Source organism: Pinus tabuliformis, chromosome 7, assembly GCF_031772625.1.
Source record: "Pinus tabuliformis cultivar Carrire ecotype Pingquan chromosome 7, CPIR1, whole genome shotgun sequence".
In the NCBI taxonomy this organism is placed as follows: domain Eukaryota; kingdom Viridiplantae; phylum Streptophyta; class Pinopsida; order Pinales; family Pinaceae; genus Pinus; species Pinus tabuliformis.
In genome coordinates, this window is record NC_142293.1 from 1,392,352,271 (window position 1) to 1,392,374,895 (window position 22,625).

At 39.6% G+C, this 22,625-nt stretch overlaps 1 pseudogene; it reads left to right on the forward strand.

Annotated features, from left to right (window-relative positions):
- The first annotated feature begins 1,730 nt into the window (after window positions 1-1,730).
- The window catches only part of LOC149252852 (glutathione S-transferase U17-like), a 29,015-nt pseudogene continuing 8,120 nt past the window's right edge, over window positions 1,731-22,625 (forward strand).

The window sequence follows — 22,625 nt, forward strand, 5'->3', positions numbered from 1 at the left end:
CATTGAGCTTATAAATAGCTCATTGCAAGAGTGTTTGGATGTTTGGGTGTAAACTCTTGCAAAATCAAATTATGTAATTATTTTTTTCTGATTAATAAAATTACGTGTCTGAGGACACTTCTGCCATTAGCAACCTGTATCGTCGTTTCAACGGACCCTTCCGGTACAACCGACTGTTTCAGGTCAGGTTTCAGTTAGTTCTTCCACCCCTCCATCAAGTGGATAGAATGTACCACTACCTAGGGGGGAATCTGAATATTCCTCTTGTGTCAGGTGAAACCAATGTGACTGGATTATAAACTCACATAGTTGGAGTTAATCAACCTTATTTTGGCAGTATTCCTAACCCTGTTGATCCATCCGGGTCGGGTAATATCCAATACCAGCAACGTTATATGGCTCAGATTCCACTCCAGCAAGTTAATGTCCCATATGGTTCGCAAGCCTTGGTCAATCCACCTTACACTCCACAAGAAGGAGATTATGTCCAGCCTGGTCAATCCACTATCTCTGGTGGATATGGTCAAATTTAATTTGGAAATTACCAATACCCTCAAGGTATATCCCAAGGAACTGTCCAACAACCCTTGCAGCAACAAGGGCAACCTTTGCAGCAGCAAGGGAAAACGTTGTAGCAGCAGGTACAACTGTTACAACAGCAGGGGCAACCTTTGCAGCAGTCTCAGTAGCCTACCCAACCTTTGTACTCACAAGGCCAACCTTTGCAGCAACAAGGTCAACCTTTACAGTAGCAAAGCCAACCTTTGCAGCAACAAGGTCAACCTCTGCAACATAAAGCTTCATATGTGTATCAACAAGTTCAACCCTTACAAGCATAAGGTCATCCCCTATAGTAGTAGGGCCAATCTCTTCAAGTTCTGGGTCAACAGGTTCAACAACCTTACAATCCGTATGCCACATATAATGCTTATCAACAGCCTATGGTAGGTCAATATCAAACCTACAAGGGACAACATCCAACTTATGGTCAAGGTAACCCTCAGTGGGGGCAAAATCATGTCCCATATGGACAAAATCCGCCACTGTGGGGGAAAAATACTTACCAACAAGGTTGGAACCCGCAGTTTGGGTCTCCTCAAAGACCCTGCATGTCGTTCAATACGAAATTGCCTTTATTGGCTATGTTGGAGTTCTATGATGTCTCATGGCTCACAAATGATCCTATTTTTCATTTGCCTTACTAGCTTCTGGTTCCAACTAAAATTCCAAGCAACTGCTCTAAATTCGAAGGAAAATATAAAGAGGACCCGCAAGCCCATGTGATGACATATCACTTATGGTGCTCTTCAAATTCATATGTTGATGATTCTATGTGTCTTCGCCTCTTTCAAAGAACCTTAACAGGTGTTGTCGCAAAATGGTATATTAAGTTACCTCGAGCCACCTATGTTGACTTTAACTCTCTAGCTAAGGCCTTCCTCACTCACTTCCAATTGTCGGTTCGGCATGAAACTGGAAATCATTTTCTCACATCCCTTAAGCAAGATACCACGACCCACATTTCTGATCATATCCATGAATGGAGATGTCGGTGTCGCCTCATCAAATTCGAGATTACTGATGAGTTGCTGACTGAATGGTTCACAAAATCGTTCGCTAACAAGATTTATAAGGATATATCTATCGGTGGATGTGTTACTGAAGAGAAAGTTATTGTCCATGCTCAATATCTAGACATAGTCTATTCACAATCTGGCACGTTATATGAGATGTTTTCTGATGCTCTGAGACCATCTTCAGATATGGTAGCCTCAAAATCTCCCAATGTACCACCTGTTGATGGTGTAATTGGTTTCGTGTCTCAAACTTCCACGAAGGCTTCCTCGAAGCAGAAATCTGTTTCAGACACTGCTTCCAATAATCCTTCAAAAAATTCGTCAAATCCTGGTAAAACCTTTGAGGTACATGTTGTTCAGTCTACCGCAACAGATAAGGCCTCAAAAGGTAAGAAAAAGGGGAAAGGTAAAGCCAAAATTGATACCTCGAAACAGGATCCACCTAAATCATTTGTTGATGATGCTTCTAAGTGAGCCGAAATATCCTTGCCTCATCTGTGAGGAAGATCATTACACCAAGGATTGTCCCCAACATTCTGAAGTTAACCGCTTATTGAAAGGGACTCCGTATGTTTTGAAAGAACCTTTTCCATATCAGCAAACGCAGTTGGTATACCAACCGCAATCCTCTGCCTCCTCTGGTTCCCAAGTTTTCATGATGCAAGGTTCATCGCCTATTTCGATTGCTACTCAAACAAAGGACTATCAAACCCCACAAAAGCAGACGGTGGAGAAATAAGTTACTGATATACCTTCTACTTTTGCTCCATCTAGTTCTAGTCTGCTCCATATTGAGCACCCTAACAGTGAGTCCATAATCCGACCACCTCCCAAGGGTGTACTTCTAAAATCATCTTATAATCTAAATGCTAGAGTTGCACATCATTATAATATTGTTGAGGATTTAGCTCAAGCACCTTCGGTGATGTCTGCTTTGGAGGTTCTCCAAACCTGTCCAACGCAACGGAAATCATTGTTTTCTGTTATAGGCGTTATTGATCCTACCGATTCGAGTTTAATTACCTTTGATCTTGAAAACCATGTTCCTCGTCTTCCTCATCAGATTGCTTTTCTGATTCAGGTTCTCATTAAAGGAAAGATGATACATCAGACTGTTATTGATGAAGGTGTTTCCACCTACATCATGTTTGTTTCGTGTTGGAAGGTTATAGGCTCTCCTTCTCTTAATCAGTCCCCGAAAACTTTGGAGGCCTTTGATGACAGAGGCTCCCATCCATACAGTATTCTCACGAACTTGCCAATCATGTTGGAAGGAAAGACCGTTGAGCTAGAAGTGGAAGTTGTAGATGTGAATCTCAACTACAACCTTCTTCTCGGGCGAAGTTGGACCCATGCTATGTTTTGTGTGGTTTTTTCTTTGTTCTGGGTGCTTTGGTTTCCTCATGAAAGAAAAATTGTCACCGTCGACCAACTGTCTTTTTCTCTTCCGATTCATCGAACGACAATGTCCCTTATGTGGGAAATATTGAGATTCCTTATGCGAGTGTGGGGGCAGGTCTTTTCAAAGACTCTGCTTTAATGGGTACTTTTACTCTCCCACCTCTGAATGTCACGCCAATCAATATGATCTCAGTTTCTTCGGATCCTTGGATTATTCCTACTCCAGATCAAATTGTTTTATTTGGTGATTCTATGCCTTTAATTCCATTAGAGAAAAATTATCAAGAAATTGTCTTGGCTTCAATGGTCACTTCAGAAAGTCATGTTGTTTTCAGTATGAACCTGGATACTTATGTGTCATCTCCTTGGCTTGGTGCTTTAGATTCCCTGGATCCTTTGAACTAGACATCCCCCACCGACGAGAGTATCGTTGAGGTTATGTCTTTAAACGAAACTCCTTGGAATGGTCTCCATCATCGTTCTTCATTTCTTCCCAGCCTCGGTGAGATTCCTTCATGTCTTGAAGCATTTGCTTCTCATTTCCCAATGCATCCACTTCAAACACCTGTTTTGGTGCACGAAGTCCTGCCTGAGGGTAATATGGGAAACATTACTGCAACCTTTCCCATTGACATTTCAGTCCAACCTGAAATCGTCAAACTCTTTCAACTGGGGTACTTTTTCCTCGTCAGGAGATTAAGTTTTTCATGCCTCCTTTTATGAGATTTTTTCACCGAGTGTCTACCATTTGCCCATTATTGAAATGGGGTTTTCATATTATGACTCATAACCCTCACTCGCCCAGGGGGCATGGGGGCATAGCCTTCTATGATTTTTACTCTATTATTTGGTCCAGTCGATGCTTACACGTCATGTCAACGATGAAACTCCAGTTTTATTCTCTGTTGATTGATTACCCGAGTCCGGAAATGGACTCCATCTGAACTTTTTACGTGAGGTCATTTGTGTGATTTCTTTTTTGTACATTAGTGTGTGAATTCATTAGTGTGCACTTTTTGATTTTTGGTGTGTTTGTTTGCTTTGCAGACATGCGTTGTTCTACTTACCTTGTGTTCCACTCGGTTTGTAGATGTCTTCAAGTCATTATGTAAGTTTTGCTGATGGTGCTTGTCGTAGCACATAGAATTTGTCTTCCGCAGCTTGGGCACTCTTTACCCCTGATGGCGAGTTGATTGACTTACAAGGTATATGCCTCGGACGGACAACTAACAATATTGTTGAATACAGTGTAGTCATTGAATTATTGTCAGAAGCAGTTGCTCTTGGCATTAGAGATTTAGTTGTCAAGTTAGACTCACAGCTCGTTGTGTTATAGTTAAACAATCATTATTCAATGAGAAATCCACAAATATTGTGTATGTATCTACATGTTTGATTAGTGGAAAGAAATTTTGATTTTATCACATATCAACACATTCCATGCAATTTGAATACATTAACAGATGCATTAGCAAATTATGTTCTTGATAGACATTTGTGTCATTTATAAAACTGATCATATTATGGACACATAAGTAGAAAATAAAACATATATAAACACACACACACACATATATATATATTGAGTATGTCTAAGTTTTTACATCAAAATCTCAAAAAATAAAGTGTTCTGGGACACTTGGCTTTCAAAGCCTACAAAATGTGTAAAATAGCTAGAAAGGCTTTCAGCCTGCACGGTGCTCACGATAGCACAAGACTGCTCTGATCACTCGGCCTAACAACCGACGTAGTCTTGCGGATACTCCCACTATGTGTCTTTGCCAATGCAATGACACCTCGTCTATAGTAGCATTCTCCGGAACTCCCCGAGTAATCGCTTCTAGGTTGCGCTCCATCTCAGTTAAGGGGTTCGCTCCTTCCTCATAGTCAGCGCCCACTATTTGATGAGCAGCCCGTCGTGATATTGGCGACATGACAGGCGGTCTTTCAAGTCCCACATCTGCACATTTATCATAAGTCGAGTCTCAGTTTACACTTTTACAAAAAAATCATAAGACTTGAAAAAAATCCAAAAAACAAGTCTTTACCTGCATCAGTCCATTGTTCTCCCGGTGGCAGAGGTAGATCTGGATCCCATCGAAAATCTATGCCAACATATGCATAATCGTCCACCATGAGTAATTGGCGCTGCAGCCAAGTAAAAAATTGTGGAGGGTAGTTCATTTGTTGACCTGTCCCTTCTCGAGGCATGAGTTGACTCCACCTCACTAACCTCGGGTCCTGGGGGGCAAGATCCGGTACCTCTACCCATTGATACCAAAATAGAGACACCCGCTCTAAGAAGAAAGTCACTAGTATCGAGCCAAACCCAAATTGTCTCAGGTTTCCCTGCTTCCCTTTGGTCAGTTGTCTTTTCATATTCACCAAAAGGCCTCCACACCAATTGAATATGGTGGGGGTCAGACACTCAACTCCATACTAGAATTGGGATTTTGAACTCTCATGCAGGGCTTGCATCCTAGATACATGAGTTATGGTGAATAGGATGGTTTGTAAAGGAAAGTTGTTGATGATCGTGGTGATCTTCACCTTCCCACCCCTCGTCATTTCTGCACCTGGGAAATGCCTCCTAATCAAAGCGCTAGTACTCTCACCCCCTGGGCAAGATCCGAAAGGCTGGACTCTTTTTCCTCTTCGGGCCAATCGCGTGATAAAATAGATGTCTCATTCTTCTATTTCCAGTTCCTGGCCTTTGATGATAAAGATCTCTCGATCCACATCCCAAATATTGATCAAATAAGGCAGCAATTCCATCTGAGCCCTCAATCCTGTGGTCCTGAATAACTTCAACAACCCACAATCTCTCAAGGCATTGATGCATTCTGGATTCTGGGCTGCTTGGTGATCTTCGGCCTCATGGCCTCTTTCTTTCCATTCCAGAACCATGATCTCCTGCAAAACATCATTTGACACCAATTAGAACCTTTTTCATGGATTGAAATCAAGAAATTTTGCTTTAAAAAGGGTTTTTTCTTCAAAAAAATTTGCCTCGGCGCCATCGCCCTTGTTTTTACAAACAAAGTGATGTCATCGCGAGCGTATTTTATCTCAAGAGCGATTATCGTGGGTCCGATGACCAAACCCGCGATGATCACTGACGCTCAAAAAATTGCAAATCCTCCCTTTTAGCATATAAAAATCCATTAAAAATGAATGAAAATGTGATGAAATGCAAGAGCAAGGACAGACCTCTTACCTGCTACAAATGGTTCACGAAATGGCGCCCTAAATCTCCCGCAATGGTTACTTGAAAATCAAGAAAATTAGGGCACAAATGCACTTTGAGAACTCACTATGGTAAAATGGTAAAAAATAATGTTACTTTTGGTTATTTATAAGTTTTGTAGTCATTTTTGTCAATATTTTAATAATATTTTATTATTATTATTTCTCGATGTCAATGATGGGTGCATTTCTTTGTGCAGTTACAGGTGCTTTCGGTGGACAGTGATTATTTTTTACTGATTTTCACGAGTTTTTGTTTTATCTTTTTTTCAGACTCGTTAAAAATAAACGAAAAAGGAACCCCCTTGGAGTCATATTTAAGCCCTTTTCAGACTCTCAAAAACTAAAAAGATCACCGAGTATGTTGTAGTGTTTTCTTCTCAAAGATGTACGAAAAGAACCCGCTTAAGATTGTGGATGAAAAACAATCTCAACAATATAAATGGCTGCTAAACATTGTAGATCTCCAGCAATTGATAGAAACAAAACCTGTCAAAATTTTGATCTATGCCACAATCATAGTTAAACAGCAAAAAGAAAGAGTAATAACTCCAATCATCCAATGGAAACCAGATATACAAAGAATAGTTTTTATCATAACACATGTGAAGGGAACAAATAGATGTTACCAGTCCCCCTCTATTGGATGGGTTCTTGGATATCCTCAAACGTCTTCAGCTTGTGTAGAGTCTCTCTCCTCTATAATGTGTAACAAAAATATGGTGTGCAACAATAAAAATAATCAGAGTTACAACAGCGAGTGCAACAATGAAAATAATCAAAAGTGAATAATGAATGGAAAACCCTTCTATTTTTAACAAAATATTGAGTTATCCTCAAATAATGAGCAATAATAAAATATTATTGATCCCATTCTTGGAATAACCACTTGGAATATTTTATTATATTTGGTTAGGAGGGAAAAAGTATTTAAACTTTTATTTAGAAATAATAAATAAATAAATGATTTATTTATCATCTCAAGGAATTAATTAAGAAATAATAAACAAATAAGGATTTATTTAATTATTCCTAAGGGATTTAGTCAAATTTGACAAAGAATAATAATTAATTAGTGATTAATTAATTATTCTTAGAGAAAAATAAGATAATTAATTATTCATCTGTTTATTTTTCATGATTTGGTCAAATATGACAAAGAATAATAATTGAACAATGGTTTAATTAGTTATTCCTAGAAGAAAATCAAATAAATAGTGATTTATTTAATTATTCTTCAAGGGTTTAACTATAAATTACTTAACAAAAGTAGTTTATTAAATAATTTCTCACAATGAAAGCAATTTTACTATGGTAAAATTCGCTTTACATGGTGTACTTTGATCCATCTAGTAAATTAGTCTAGATGATCAATTTTTTGGTGATAACAGAGTACTTGTCATTTTGAACTCGTTAAATTAAATGAATCGATGTCATCTCAGTATACGTTTACCCCTTTTTTGGGCTAAGATTGATTATTTACGAAAAAGGTACACCTTGGTCAATATGGTCAAGAAGTTCTCTCGAATATTGTTTTCTACCTTTTCGGATTCGATGGAAAAATTATGAAAAGTTACATGATCGATTTTTCTTTTTCATTTCTTTTTCAAACTCTCTAAATATGAAAAAGACACTGATTTATTCTTACGTCGAACTCATTAAAATTTTACGATGAAAGACTCGTCGCCATGATGAAACTGAGCTTCTCCTTCCTAGGACTCGTAAAACTTACTAGGATGGATTCATTCGAAGAATGAACTTACATGACAAGCATATGTTATCTCCTGCAAGCTTGTGATAAAAACAATTGGTGTACTCGCTAGAAATAGCAGGGGAAAAATGAAGATGAAAAATCCTTTGTATAGGCAGCATGTCGCTCTTGAACATAACACTCTTCTGCTTTCGTTTCGGGTTTGGGATATCCTCACTCAGCCACTTATCCTCCCGGGTTTGGGTGATCCATTTTGCTCTCCTTTGACTATTCCATTTTGTCATTATGACCTTTAGTCCTATGTTGAGTCAAATGTTTCCATGCTACGGAGTTGTGTCGCCGTTGTTCAAGAGTAGTCCTATCTGCAGTTATTTACCTATACATTGTCTGACCTATTGTTACAGTCTTGGATCTTATTCATTTCCTTCCATCCTTGTTTCGTGTCTATGATGAGGGATTCATCATTTCTCTCCTTCGATGGGTCACTGCCTGTCGACTTCAACTCATTATCCAGGAAGACGATTTAGAAACTCCCTTTCAGTACCTTAGAGCTTGCATGTCCTAATGGCAAGTTCTTCACATTCGATGACAGGTCTTCATCTTTGGACTTCGATTGGATGATTTCACGAGTGTTCGAATTCAGTTTCATTATCACATTCATGGATTGTACTGTCGTACCTTGAGATCCATTGTCATTATTGGTGGTTTCTCCCGTGCCTGTTAACGGTCCACATCATTGACCGGTAATCAGGTGGTTTTCTAGCATGTTCAACTTCAACACATTTATTCGCATGTTAGAATTCATACTTTGGTCGGATCGTGATGGAGCGCAAGACCCTGAGTTTTGTCTGATATGACTCAGGTTGCGTGGAGTTATATGTTATTCTTGATTGTACACATGTTTCTATTATACAAATGGTTGTGACCATACCATGGGACTTTACGTTTATGGTGATCCTTCTATATCAGGCAGCTGGGACCATACCTTGGATCTTATATTCACAGATGATCCTTCTCATTTGGATGGTTGCGCCCATATCATGGATATTTTCATATAGTCCTTATCATCCGGATGGTTGCATCCATACAGTGGATTCATGATATCATATATGTATATGTATATACGTCCTTGATTTGCAGGTCTCCTGATGGTGATTGTCCTCGTCCTTGTAAAAGCTCGTAAAGCATCTCAGCCATCACTCCATGTTCTTCCTTCATGCTTTAGGGGGCATCTGTTACACAGTATTTTGTCGCACCTCCTGCACTTCCCTGTGACATCCCCTGAAGTGCCTGAAAGATGACCATTATACAGTGTATTCATCTATATATGCAACTCAGATCCTTCCTAAGACATTGATTGGAAAATGCCTTGAGCTTTCCCTAAAAGAAATAGATCTAAAACCCTAATTTGAGCATCATCGCGCTTATGAGACTCAAAACAGTGATGATATCATGTTGCACTATGCTTGACCCGTGATGGCATCACTCTGTTCACTTGTATACCCGCGATGATCCCAAAAAGGTAACTTTCCTAAAGAGGATGAGAAGCTTCGTGATCTAGAAGCTTCCAAAGTGGTGAGCTGGAGGTTGTTTGGCATAGATGAGGTCGAATTCTCCAAACTTGGCCTCTTGGTCTTATCCCTATGAGCTACCTCCTTGAGATAAGGGCCTAATTCTATCTTTGGAGAGGTCCTAACTCCCTTTCCAAGCCTATATATTCATCTTCTCCCATTCCCAAATGGTTGGTCTATGCCTATTTGCACCCTTATGCTAAGATTGTGCCTATATACTATTCATTTGGCTTGGAGAAGGAGTGCTTGGAGAGCTTAGCTTGGACTTGGATATTCAATCAAGGAGATCCTATCAACATCAAGGCTTGGTTGTATGCTTCCCCTTATTTTCTATTAATATACAACTACTGGTTCATTTTCCCTAAATGTGTATGCTCATGTATCATTTAGCTTAACATTCCTTGATCAGTTAATTAGGTTTCTTTTGGATATGCTATTTGTATTTGCATGCCTTGTTGTGCCTTGATCTCTTGTGCAGGTGCATAAAGGCTGAAAGAAGCAAGAACGAGCCCATGGCGCGAGTGATTCAAGGTCTTCAACAAAGGAGATCGAGATAGCATCAGAACGAGGTAGGTCATCTTCTTCGTCTCTCTTTTCAATTGCAACTTACAGAAGTTTCTAGTAGATTATCATTTCAGTTGCTAGTCGCACTTATTGGGCTAGAGGGATCGTCTTTGTTTGCAGAGAGGATTTACCTAGACAACACCATCGTCAAAAAGGTCCCTACCCCATAGAAGCAAAGGGATGTTAGGAGCTTCTTGGGACTAGCGGGGTATTATAGGAGATTCATCCAGGACTTTAGTAAAGTGGATTCACCTTTGTTTGGTTTACTGGCCAAAGATTCAGATTTCTATTGGACCAACAGTTGTCAAGAGGCCCCTGAAGTGTTGAAAGAAAAGTTTACCATTGCACCCATCCTAAGAGGTACCAACTGGGAATTTCCTTTCCATATCCATACTGATGCATCAAATAAAGTTGTGGGGGGAGCCTTGGGACAAGTAGAGGATAAGTTTCCTTATGTTATTTACTTCACTAGTAAGAATTTGTCTAAAGTTGAGCTGAATTACACTATCACTAAAAAAGAGCTCTTAGTTGTAGTACATTCTTTAAACAAATTTAGGCACTATATCACTAGGTACCAAACTTTTGTTCATACTAATCATGCAACCATTAAATATTTGATGAGTAAGCTTGATTTTAATGTTGGGATAATTAGGTGGTTGTTATTGTTACAATAGTTTGATTTGACTATTATTGAGAAACCATGAAAAGAAAATGTCATTGCAGATTTTTTGTCCAGGTTAACCTTGCCTGTAGGTAATGAAGAGATGGTGGATGATCAACTGCCAGACGAGCACCTCTTTTCCATCTCGGTACTTTCTCTTTGGTTTTCTGACATAGAAAACTACTTGGTTTCTGTGAGGTTCCCTCCTAATCTATCATCCAAGGAGAAAAACAAGATTGTAAGGAAAAACTCTCCTTTCACTTGGATTGGGGGCAATATTTTTAGATTGGGACTAGATCAAACCTTGAGGATATGTGTAAGAGAGGAGGAGGTCTTTGACATCCTGTCATGATGGTCATTGTGGACATCATTTTTCTGCAAAAAGGACAACCTTTAAATTTCTATAGGTTGGTTACTATATGCCCACATTACATCAAGATGCAAGGAGATATACCACTAGATATGATCAGTGCCAAAGGATGGGAAAACCCACACCTAGGGATGAAATGCCCCTACAACATCAAGTGGCCTTAGAGCCATTTGACAAGTGGGGCATGGATTTCATTGGGCCAATTGATCCACCATTAGGATATAAAAAGTACATCATTGTGTGCACTAGTTACTTGACAAAGTGTGTTGAGACAAAGGTAGTCAAAGTAGCAACTGAGAAAAAAGTGGCATAATTTTTAAGAGAAAATAGCTTCTACAAGTTTGGGTATCCAAGGGAGGTAGTCATTGATCAAGGAGCACAATTCACATCCAATTTGATTGAAGATCTCATGAGGCAACACCATATCAAGCACAAGACATCCACTGCCTATCATCCTCAAGAAAATGGGCAAGTAGAGGTCACAAACATAGCACTAGAGAGCATCCTCACCAAGGTTGTTGGCAGAAACATGAAATATTGGGTAGAGAGACTAGTAGAGGCCACTTGGGCCTACAATACCACTTAGAAAACCACCACTGGATTCACTCCATATGATTTGGTTTATGGAAAGAAAGTTTTGCTTACTATTGAGTTTGAATATAGCACTTTGAGAATGGCAGCTCAATTGGACTTAGATGTCACCACATCACAACAAGAAAGGATGCTCCAACTGAACGGCTTAGATGAGTTCAGAATGAAATCTCTCTTACAAAATGAAATCATACATCTACAAAGGAAGGTCTGGCATGACAAGCATATCAAGGAAAATACTTTTCAAGAAGGGGATTGGGCCCTGTTATATGATTCTAGGTTCAAATATTTTAAAGGGAAGCTAATGACAAGATGGTTGGGCCCATACCTAGTGGAAAAATGTCATGAAAATGGATCTGTCTAGATTAGAACCATTGATGAGGAAGGCATTCCCTTGCTTGTAAATGGTTACAGGTTGAATTTATATAGAAGAACTTTGTCCAAGGAGGAATTTATTAGTTCAATCAGCAAAGAATTGAATGTGATTAGGAGTTTCATAGCTTCCAATCCACACCATTCCTAGAAATTAAAAAATATATATATAAAAATAAATAAAAGGCCTAGATGAAAACCTCTATGAGGCATTTGAGGCCAACTCTAGGGTTGAAAACCTCTTTGAGGCAGCCCAAGAGCAAAAATAAATAAAGATCCCTAGGTGAAAAACCTCCCTTGAGGCACCTAGGGCAGGCATGCAAGTTGAAAACCTCCTCTGAGGTAGTCTGTGTGTCTCAAGAAAAAGAGAAAAAAAAAAAAAAAAAAAGAGAACAAGGAATAAGCTTATATCATATTTGCTAACCTTTCTTTTGTTTTGCATAATTGTACACAGTGGCAGATTTTATGTCTATAGGCCAAGACCTACATGCTATCATCCATTCCTCTCTCCATACACCTCATATCCATCCTCTCCATTCATATTACTATCTCTCTCCACCATCTCATCATCAAGAAATCCAAATTTCATGTCCTGTTTTTGATGCTACAAGAAGGACCTGTATTGCTACAGGAAGGTCCTGTAATGCTACAGGAGGAGCCTGTGGAACTATAGGAGGGAGATCCAAGGAGGAGAAAAATCCAAAAGACCATTCTAACTCTAAGAAAATATAAAGAATGTCCTCCTATGACTTTTCAATCATCCATCCACTCATTTCACAAAAAAATTTCTCAAATTCTCCATTATGTCTTACCTTAAGAAAAAAAAAATAAGCTATTATTTTCTATCTCTACAGTGTTTGTACTACTCCTCCATCACTCTAACTCTATCCTCATAGCTTATCATCATCTCCCTCATCCACCTCATGCAAATTGAATACTTCAAGGGTAGAACGAAAGTCTACTACAAGAAGAAACTCCTCCTGTAGCAACCTATGTAACCACACAATAATCATTGATATTATGTTCTTTTCCACCACCAGAAGGGATGATCAAGCTTTTTTTGTAACTATGAAGAGACACCTCATTCTCAGGGAGGCTTTCCACCAGCAGCAACAACTTGAATATCAGAAGAGGCACCTGCAAACACACAACAAAAGCAACAGTCAAGGTAGCATAAAATTAAAGACATGCACAGGAAATAAGTCAAAGAGGTCAACTCCCTTGATCATAATGATATATGGCCCAGCTCCATCATGCAAACCTCTATAGCAATTCGATCCACAGGTAGGCTCAGTTATGGAAACCCTAACCTCCTCTCTCTGGATAAAAATGACAAAAATGTGTTTTAAATGAGAAAATGTGTTTTAATAGGTTGGAGGTGGCCAGTGAACTTGGCCACCCTCGACTAGTAAACTTAAGTGTGAGTTAAGTCACCCATGCAATGTGGAAATTTCAACTCAAAATGAAGTGGTGTCCTCGAAGAGTGGGGTGATAATCATGAGGAGGGAGAAATGATTACAATTAGTGGGGACAACAGTCCAAAAGAGGAAACTCGTGTTAATGCGAAGTCACTATAGCGCTCCAAGATTTTAACCAAAAAATGATATTATGTGTTGGCTCGACTTCATTTGCACCATCACTCATTCCAAAAACAGGTAGAAGACAGACAAGCTAGTGCATCGATCAGCCTAGAGTGCCACCGAGGAGGTTCGAACCCTGCTTGCAAAGTGCTACAAGAGAAAGCTACAGGCAAGCCTGCAATTGCTATAGGAGGGTCGAGAGGATCTACATGAGGAGTTGGGAGGAGAAAAAGGAGTCATAATGGCTTGATACTTTCTCAAAACCTTCATGCGCACCCAAAATTGATCTGATAAGAAGTAAGTGATACCCTCCTTCTTTGTTTCTACACCCAATTTCATGAGCACTCTGCTTGAAATTAAGATCCTATAACAGTCAATTGATCAGTAGGGGATCCTTTTGGAAGTTTTCTGTGAATAAGAAAAAACAAAATAGTTTGGTTGATATCAATTCGAGCACCCTTCTTCCTCATTATTACCGAGCACCGTGCCATTGTTTCACCACTTTTTGTGCCACTATTTTACCACTGAGACTGTTTGAATTTTCTTGAATTCCACACCTACATAGCATCAAGGATTAATAGAGAAGACATGGGGGGGGGGGGGGGCGATTTAATATAAGGGAACCCTCAGACACCAGGATAATATACCAACACCCTCCTATAGTTGACATCTTCAGAAACCACCAATGGTTGGGTTTCTTTGAGATGCTAAAGGGGTATGATGATGATATTTCCCGTGAATTTTCCACGGCATTACACTCTCATGAGGAAGACAGTGCCAGCACTGTTGTCAGAGGTTTGGCCATCTCTCTCAGTCCTAAAACCATCGGTAGAGTGACCACCTTGCCTCTAGGAATTACATGGAGCAAAGAAGACAAGCAAGTGTCACAACTAGGAAAAACTTCTTCCTTTCAAAAGAGAAGCTTGTAGAAGAAAAGAATGGAGTGAGAAGAGAAAGTTTGCCTTATCCTTGGGATGAGGTAGCTTACCATGTACTTAAATATATATCTTTTGAAGGGTTATTAAGTGTGGTTTATGCCTATCACTTCAGGTTTCTCCAGGAGCTGAGATTCAAGGCAGAATTACCCCTTTCTCAAAGACTTGGTGTCCCTCATTTCCTTCTACAGTCAATCATGGAGATGAGTCAAAAGGTAAGGGAAGGAAAACACCAACATTTAGCTCACCACGGCCTCATAAAATTGATAGTGGTAGATGCTATGAACCACTTGAGATTCCCTGTCATATGGAACAAATTTGTGGACATGGATAGGGAGACTTTCATAGAAACACAAGCCCTCACACCAGGAGAGACTCCAGCCTCTAGTGTTGGAGGAAGAGAAGAAAAAACATAGGAAGAAGAAGGAGCAAAGATAGAAGAGGAAGAGGTAGCAAGAACAGAAGAATAAGAAAGACAAACAAAGGAAAAAGAGGCAACAGAGACAGAGGAAGGAGAAGCAGAGATGAAAGGAGAAGAGGAGGAGGAGAAAGGAGAAGAAAGAATAAGCCCTGAGGAGACTCCTCAACCCCAAGGAGCATAAGACATTGAACAAGAAGTAGCTGCAAGCTTAGAAACATTGGGCACTCCTGTCAAGCCCAAGAGGAAGCAATCAAGACCAATTCAGATGTATTTCAGAACTAGGAAGAGCATTAGAATTAGACAAGGGAAGCCACAAACTCCTACAAGGGTTCCTATAAATATTGATGAGTCACCAAGCAAAAAGGAATAAATAGGAACTAGTGAGGGAAAAATTGAGGAGGTCACTCCTAAAACCAAATCCAAGTCACCCATAACACCCGTGAGTATGCCTACCACTAAGTCATTCACCTTCAAGAAGACAAGGACACAATCTGCCTTTGGGGAAGAGCAAAAAGAGAATCTACAGGAGGATCGATGTTTGCTACATGAGAGACATGGTTTGCTATAGGAGGGGAAGCTACAGGAGCACAAGAAAGACTCACAAGAGGAAGCCACTGTAGAATTTTTCTACAAATCAGCTAGCTCCGATACCATGTAGAATTTTCTCTACAAATCAGCTAGCTACGATACCATGTAGAATTCTCTCTACAAATAAGCTAGCTCACTGATATCATGTAGAAATTTCACCTACAAATCAAACTGATATATGCAATGTACTAAAGCATAATACTAGATCTACATCTACCATAAACTTTGTGGAAGCTTAATCAACCATGAGAAACATCAAGCATGAACACATATAACTGATAAGAAGGAATCAATCACACATAACACAGAATATATCACTGGGGAAAGCACCAGCATAAAACCCCAACACTGTATTATCAATCAAGTGGAAATCCTCAACAACATATAAAAAGAATCAGCTCAAAAGCTATCCTGCTCTCTCTGTACTCTAATGATCAAGCTCATGGACTACCTAGGCCTGAATATATAGGCTACACAAGTCCTCCAAGCTCCTATTTCCTTGCGCAGTTTTGATTGGGGTCCAATGTCATAACATGTGTGAATTGGCCACATCATACCTGCTGTAACCTCAGGTCCAACTACGCAATCCATAAGGAATAATATTCCTTCTGCATGCAAGGAATATTCACAAGGAATATCCTAGCAACTGATAGTACATTGTCCCTCCATCTAATCTCAACTGGGTCTTTATCTGAACTGACATGCATGAGTTATCCATGAGTGAATCTTCAGTTATCTGAAAATACCAGTTGTTACATGCATGCAAGCATTAATAAAATGAATCTCATTAATTTAACAACTTGTTAAATTAATCTAACTGGACTTGACTTTGTTAACTAAGCCAACTAATTACAACTCAATATTAGAGCTCATAATTATCTCTTTAACTGATGGATAAATTCCTCAATTAATAGATAAATTGTTGCATGTCCTCACATAGACTTCAAGTTTGTTTTTCCTTAACTAATTAACTCAAGATGAATTAATTAATTAATTTACAAACTGTTGTTAATATCAAATTCGAATTTTACTTCCTATTTTAGTCCAGGGACTAACTAAAAATAGGAATCCATCCTGAACTGCTAAAAATAGAACTTCTATTTTTAGCACTTCCATTTTTTCATTCCATGTTGCCCAATCTAGCACTGATACCCAAACTGCTATTTTTAGCAATGTTATTTTTAGCACTTCTATTTTTAGCAATTTCTTGTTGCCATTTTCAACACTCCCTCTCAACAAGAAAGGCTTCCTCTCCAACCCGATCCTATACCTCTAGAATGTTCTGCATGCAACACTTCTACCAAGTGTGGTTTCTCCAGCAACTCTCGGAACAAAAAAAAACTCCCAATTGACCTCTCTGTTGGGCTAGAAACATACTTTAATGTTGAAGCTCTACCTGTTGCTGACAAGTGCTCCCTCTCTAACCTCTGCGCTACTACAACATCTCCATGCATCTCGCACCGTTGCACACCTCTCTGTGCTACCCTGCACTGGTGCAACACACTTGTGCCTCTCGCATTGCTGCAGCCTGCTAGCTCTGCGCTGTCCTGGGATTCCCTGCACTGTAGCTCTCTCTACTGATCCATCTGCATCTATCTCTACCCAATCAGTCAGTTCTACTACTCCTCATCGGGGCTCTCGTAGCAAAGTTGAATCAAAGAGGTTGGGTACCTCAAGGATCCTGCCCCTCCTCCTTGGGACGATCACTCAACATCACCCCACCTCCTACCTAGAGGTATGGTTGCATGTGATCCCTTTGCCCACCTGGCTCAAAGTTTCCCCCTACTGGAGGTCTCTGCATGAGTAGATGTCTCTACTCGATCTCCTCTCAGCTTCCCCTGTTGTGGCTGCTCCACAACCTCCTGAAGCTGCTGCACCAATCGTGGCTCCTCCATAATCATCTGAGACTTCTTCTAACGCTGCATGTTGAGAGGTAATATACTCTCCCTCTCAACCACCAAGTCTCCATCAGTTGCATTGCTGCTCAAGGCTTTGCATGCATCTTGAACCTCAAGAGCATACAGGTTCTTGACCCGTGAACCAATCTGCTTCACCTGTCTAGTGATGATGTGTCTAAGGAAAACCTTTCCCTTACTGAAGACTGCATCATAGCCTCTGTCTTCCAGCATCGTGATCAACACCAAGTTTCTCTTCAGTCCTGGTACATACTTGACATCGGTCAAGGTAAGGCGAGCTCCATGCTCCCTCTGAAAAATAATCGTGCCTTCACCTGAGACACTATACTTTTCATCATTACCCATCGCTATGAGTATCTGGAGATCTTTCTCCTCCAAAGTACTGAACAAACTCTTATCGCCAGTCATGTGGAAAGAAGCTCCACTGTCAAGAAACCAACCACTTCCCACCATGGATGAAACCATGCATGCGAAGAGTGTGAAATCCAACTCGAACTATGAAGCAAGTGCCTCACCTTCAGATCCTTCCCCGGATCCCTTCTTGGATTTCCTCAATGGACAATTTGTAACAAAATGGCCCACCTCATGACAACGAAAGCATCGCACTTTCGATTTGTCAAACTTCTTCCCACCATGGGAAGAACTCGACTCGGAAAGAGAAACCTTCTCCTTCCCCTTCTTCGCCTTACTCGCTAAGGCACAGTTTTCTTCATTATCCATGGATGAAGAACCATCTCTAGTGCTTCTTCTTATCTCCTCCTGCATCAAATCCGACCAAAGTCATTCCCAATCTGGCAATTTCTCTCTTCCATTAACTGAGTCCTGGTAGTTATGCCAGCTCTTAGGAAGACCGAGGAGTGCAAGACTCACCATGTCATCATCAGTTGTCATGATCCCTACACTTCCAAGCTCATCCCTGCATGAGGTGAGCTTGTTCAGATACATAGAGATCGTGTCATCCTTTTCACACTTGATATTTCGAAGTTTGTCCTTCAGTGCCAGCTTCCTCTTATCACTGCTATTCTGATAAATATCTTTCAATGTTTTCCACATGGAAAACGAAGTCTCCTTCCCATGGAGGCTCGAGACAATGTGATCTCGAACTCCCTCCAAAAGGATTCTCCTTGCTCTAGCCACACACTTCTTCCATTCCGCCAGTTGAGTAGCATCAGTCGACTTCTGGACTTCTTGATCAATGAAGTCCTTAAGGCCATTATCTTCTAATACTGCCTCCATGCAATCCTTCCAGGCTATATAATTTGAACTGCCATCAAGGGCATATTCGAGTCTCTAACCATAGAACGCCATCGATGAAATAGATGTGATAAGAACTCAATTCAATATTCAGAAACCACAAACTTCAACTTCTCCCTTATTGTATATTGTTCTTCCTTGATCACCTGTGCTCTGATACCATGTAGAATTTTTCTACAAATCAGCTAGCTCTGATACCATGTAGAATTTTCTCTACAAATCAGCTAGCTCACTGATATCATGTAAAAATTTCACCTGCAGATCAAACTAATATATGAAATGTACTAAAGCATAATACTAGATCTACATCTTGTAGAAATTTTGAATAATAAACACATATTCAACAGAGATTATCCTGATCATGTACTATTGCAGAATACATACACAATACATAAGCTCCTCTACATTGATCATCAATTTAGCAGCATCAATAACAATAAAACATCAAGAGCATTCACACATTAACACAGTATGTAACCCGGGGAAAGCTTACAGCTGAAAACCCCACACTATATGTATATTAATGATTGAGAACATGTAACATTACAAAGTACAATGCTTATCACAAGAAATCCAGTACCAGCTCCACTTGTTACACACAATACAGCTCAGATCTGATCTCCAAATCTATTCCACTGCTTGCCTGCCTCCACTGCTCAATACCTGCTCAAGAATGAATGAGAATGGATTAACCAAACTTGTATTTACCTCCAAAGAATCACTCACACTGGGAAAGACGTGAGTAGAGGCTATAATACTGGGCAATACTCATTGGCATACTCAATCCCTTGATTGTGCAAATCCTCATGCACAACTATAGTCACAACTGATAGCAATCTGATCCTCTAACACCTGTCCCTGCTGAACTGAACATGCACTGACATGCAATTGAGTTAACTGATGTATTCTATAGTTGCATTATGAGTTAATAATTAGTTTAACAACTCATCATTAGTCTATTTGCAGTTAGACTAATTACAACTAGTTTAACCAAGTCAAACTGAACACAACTCCATCAACTCCACCAAACTCAACTGATTGAGTTCTAACTGAAGTCATGCATGCAACAACTCAACTGACCCACAAAGAAAGTGTACTTCCTTCTGACATCTGCATGTGCCACATCTGTAGCTCAAACTAAAGTGCTCCAAGAGAATAAGATCAAGTTTATAGTCCAAATATTATTATGAGACAATAATATTTGACTTTTCTATTTTTGACAGCCAGTCTAAAAATAGAGTTTGATCACTCCTGTTGTGATCACTCCTACTGTGATCATCCCTGTTGTGGTCACTCCTGCTGTGATCATCCCTGCTGTGATCCAAAAATAGAATTTGCGCCATAATTTGCCTGCGGGTCCACTTAGTGAAGGCGACTCTTTTCACTAAGCTCCATCATCTTGTTGCAATCTCAACGCATCTACCATAAACTTTGCGGAAGCTTAATCAACCATGAGCAACGTCAAGCATGAACACATATAACTGATAAGAAGGAATCAATCACACATAACACAGAATATATCACTGGGGAAAGCACCAGCATAAAACCCCAACACTGTATTATCAATTAAGTAGAAATCCTCAACAACATACAAAAAGAATCAGCTCAAAAGCTATCCTGCTCTCTCTGTACTCTGATAATCAAGCTCATGGACTACCTAGGCCTGAATATATAGGCTACACAAGTCCTCCAAGCTCCTATTTCCTTGCGCAGTTTTGATTGGGGTCCAATGTCATAACATGTGTGAATTGGCCACTTCATACCTACTGTAACCTCAGGTCCAACTACGCAATCCATAAGGAATAATATTCTTTCTACATGCAAGGAATATTCACAAGGAATATCCTAGCAACTGATAATACATTGTCCCTCAATCTGATCTCAACTAGGTCTCTGTCTGAACTGACATGCATGAATTATCCATGAGTGAATCTTCAGTTATCTAAAAATACCAGTTGTTACATGCATGCAAGCATTAACAAACTGAATCTCATTAATTTAGCAACTTGTTAAATTAATCTAACTAGACTTGACTCAATTAACTGAACCAACTAATTACAACTCAATATTAGAACTCATCCTTATCTCTTTAACTGATGGATAAATTCCTCAATTAATAGATAAATTGTTGCATTTCCTCACATAGACTTCAAGTTTGTTTTTCCTTAACTAATTAACTCAAGATGAATTAATTAATTAATTTACAAACCACTGTTAATATCAAATTCAAATTTTACTTCCTATTTTAGTCCAGGGACTGACTAAAAATAGGAATCCATCCTAAACTGTTAAAAATAGAACTTTTATTTTTAGCACTTCCATTTTTTCATTCCATGTTGCCCAATCCAGCACTAGTACCCAAACTGCTATTTTTAGCACTTCTATTTTTAGCAATTTCTTGTTCCCATTTTCAACAGCCACCACCTCAAATATTGTTGGAAAAGACCTACAATGGATCCAAGAACCTAGCCCACAACCTAGCTTGAACTCCTACTACAAATTCATTGAAGGAGGAAGGATTATCCCCGAAAAATTTTCAATCCCACTCCTTTATGAGCTGGAGATAGAGAGAGGTAGAACCCACATGTGAATGCAAATTGCTAAATTTAAGAAGGTAGAGGATGTAGGCATCATGGAAGAAAATGTCATTTAAATGAGAAACGAATTAAATGAGTTGAGAATGAGAGAGTCTATAATGAAGGAGAAAGTACAGGAAGAAAACATGAGGTTGAGAGAGAGGTTGCGGGAGAAAGAAACATAAAATTCCACCATGGCAAGTCTCACCATGGAAGCACTGCAATGCAGACAACCATCAAAGTCTTATGCCCTCTTTATCAAAGAACAGTGGCTGCAGTTCCAAATCAAAACTTTGGCATAATATGGATCTCTGCTTTTTCAGTACTATAGGCAATTCATTGAATTTTGCAGCCAAACTAACATGGAAGACGGAGAAAAATTGGTTGAATTTTACATGCACAGCCTCACTTTGACAAATATGAATTTTTGGGATCCCAATCGGATCCCAATTTAAGATTGGGAGATATATAGCTGATATCTTTCGCATCCCAGATGACTCATGAGGAGACAAGAGATGAGGAAGTGAAAATGGTAATGGTAAAGGAGGAAAATAAACCATTGTATATCATGGCAGAGTTAGTGAGCCCAAAGGCTGCCATTAGCAATCATGGGCTCATCTCTAATGATGTTGCTCTAGCACCCAAATACATTTATACCCAAGAGAAAGCCATTCTACACTTCAAAGACACATTTAGGATGTTGGGAACAAAAAGTATGCAATCTTGCCAGAGGAGATGGCATGCCTTACCCCACAGTCTACATAGCAGAGAATATCACTCTCCTGAAAGGCTAAGGAATGCCTTGGAGAGAACACCATTGTACAAGAGGATCATGCAGAGGATGAAAATCAGGTGGATAGGACTCAAGATCAGTACACCCTTGCTGCTAGGCTTACAAGAAGGAATAGATGAAGCAGGAGAACAGAGGGAGTGGAGAGAGACAGAGAGGAATGTAGGTTTTTACCCCCAAGAATGTAACAACCGCGAAATTAAAATATGCAACTAATTAGATCAATTATGCGATTTACAATCAAAACACCTATATTCAACTAATTAGCATAGAATTTTTGACAAATAGGAGCAAAGACAACTTATCTGTAGCGATGTTATTCCTTACTTGTAATTTCAGAATTGAACATTATTTGAATCTCACTAATTGCAACAAAGTTTTGGGTACGACTCTCCACCCAACTGTAAGCTCCGCTGTAAATAATCTTTCTACAGCTGGCCACCCACGAACCCTCAATCAACGTACCATTGCCAGGGAATCCTTTATCTCACAACATTTTTC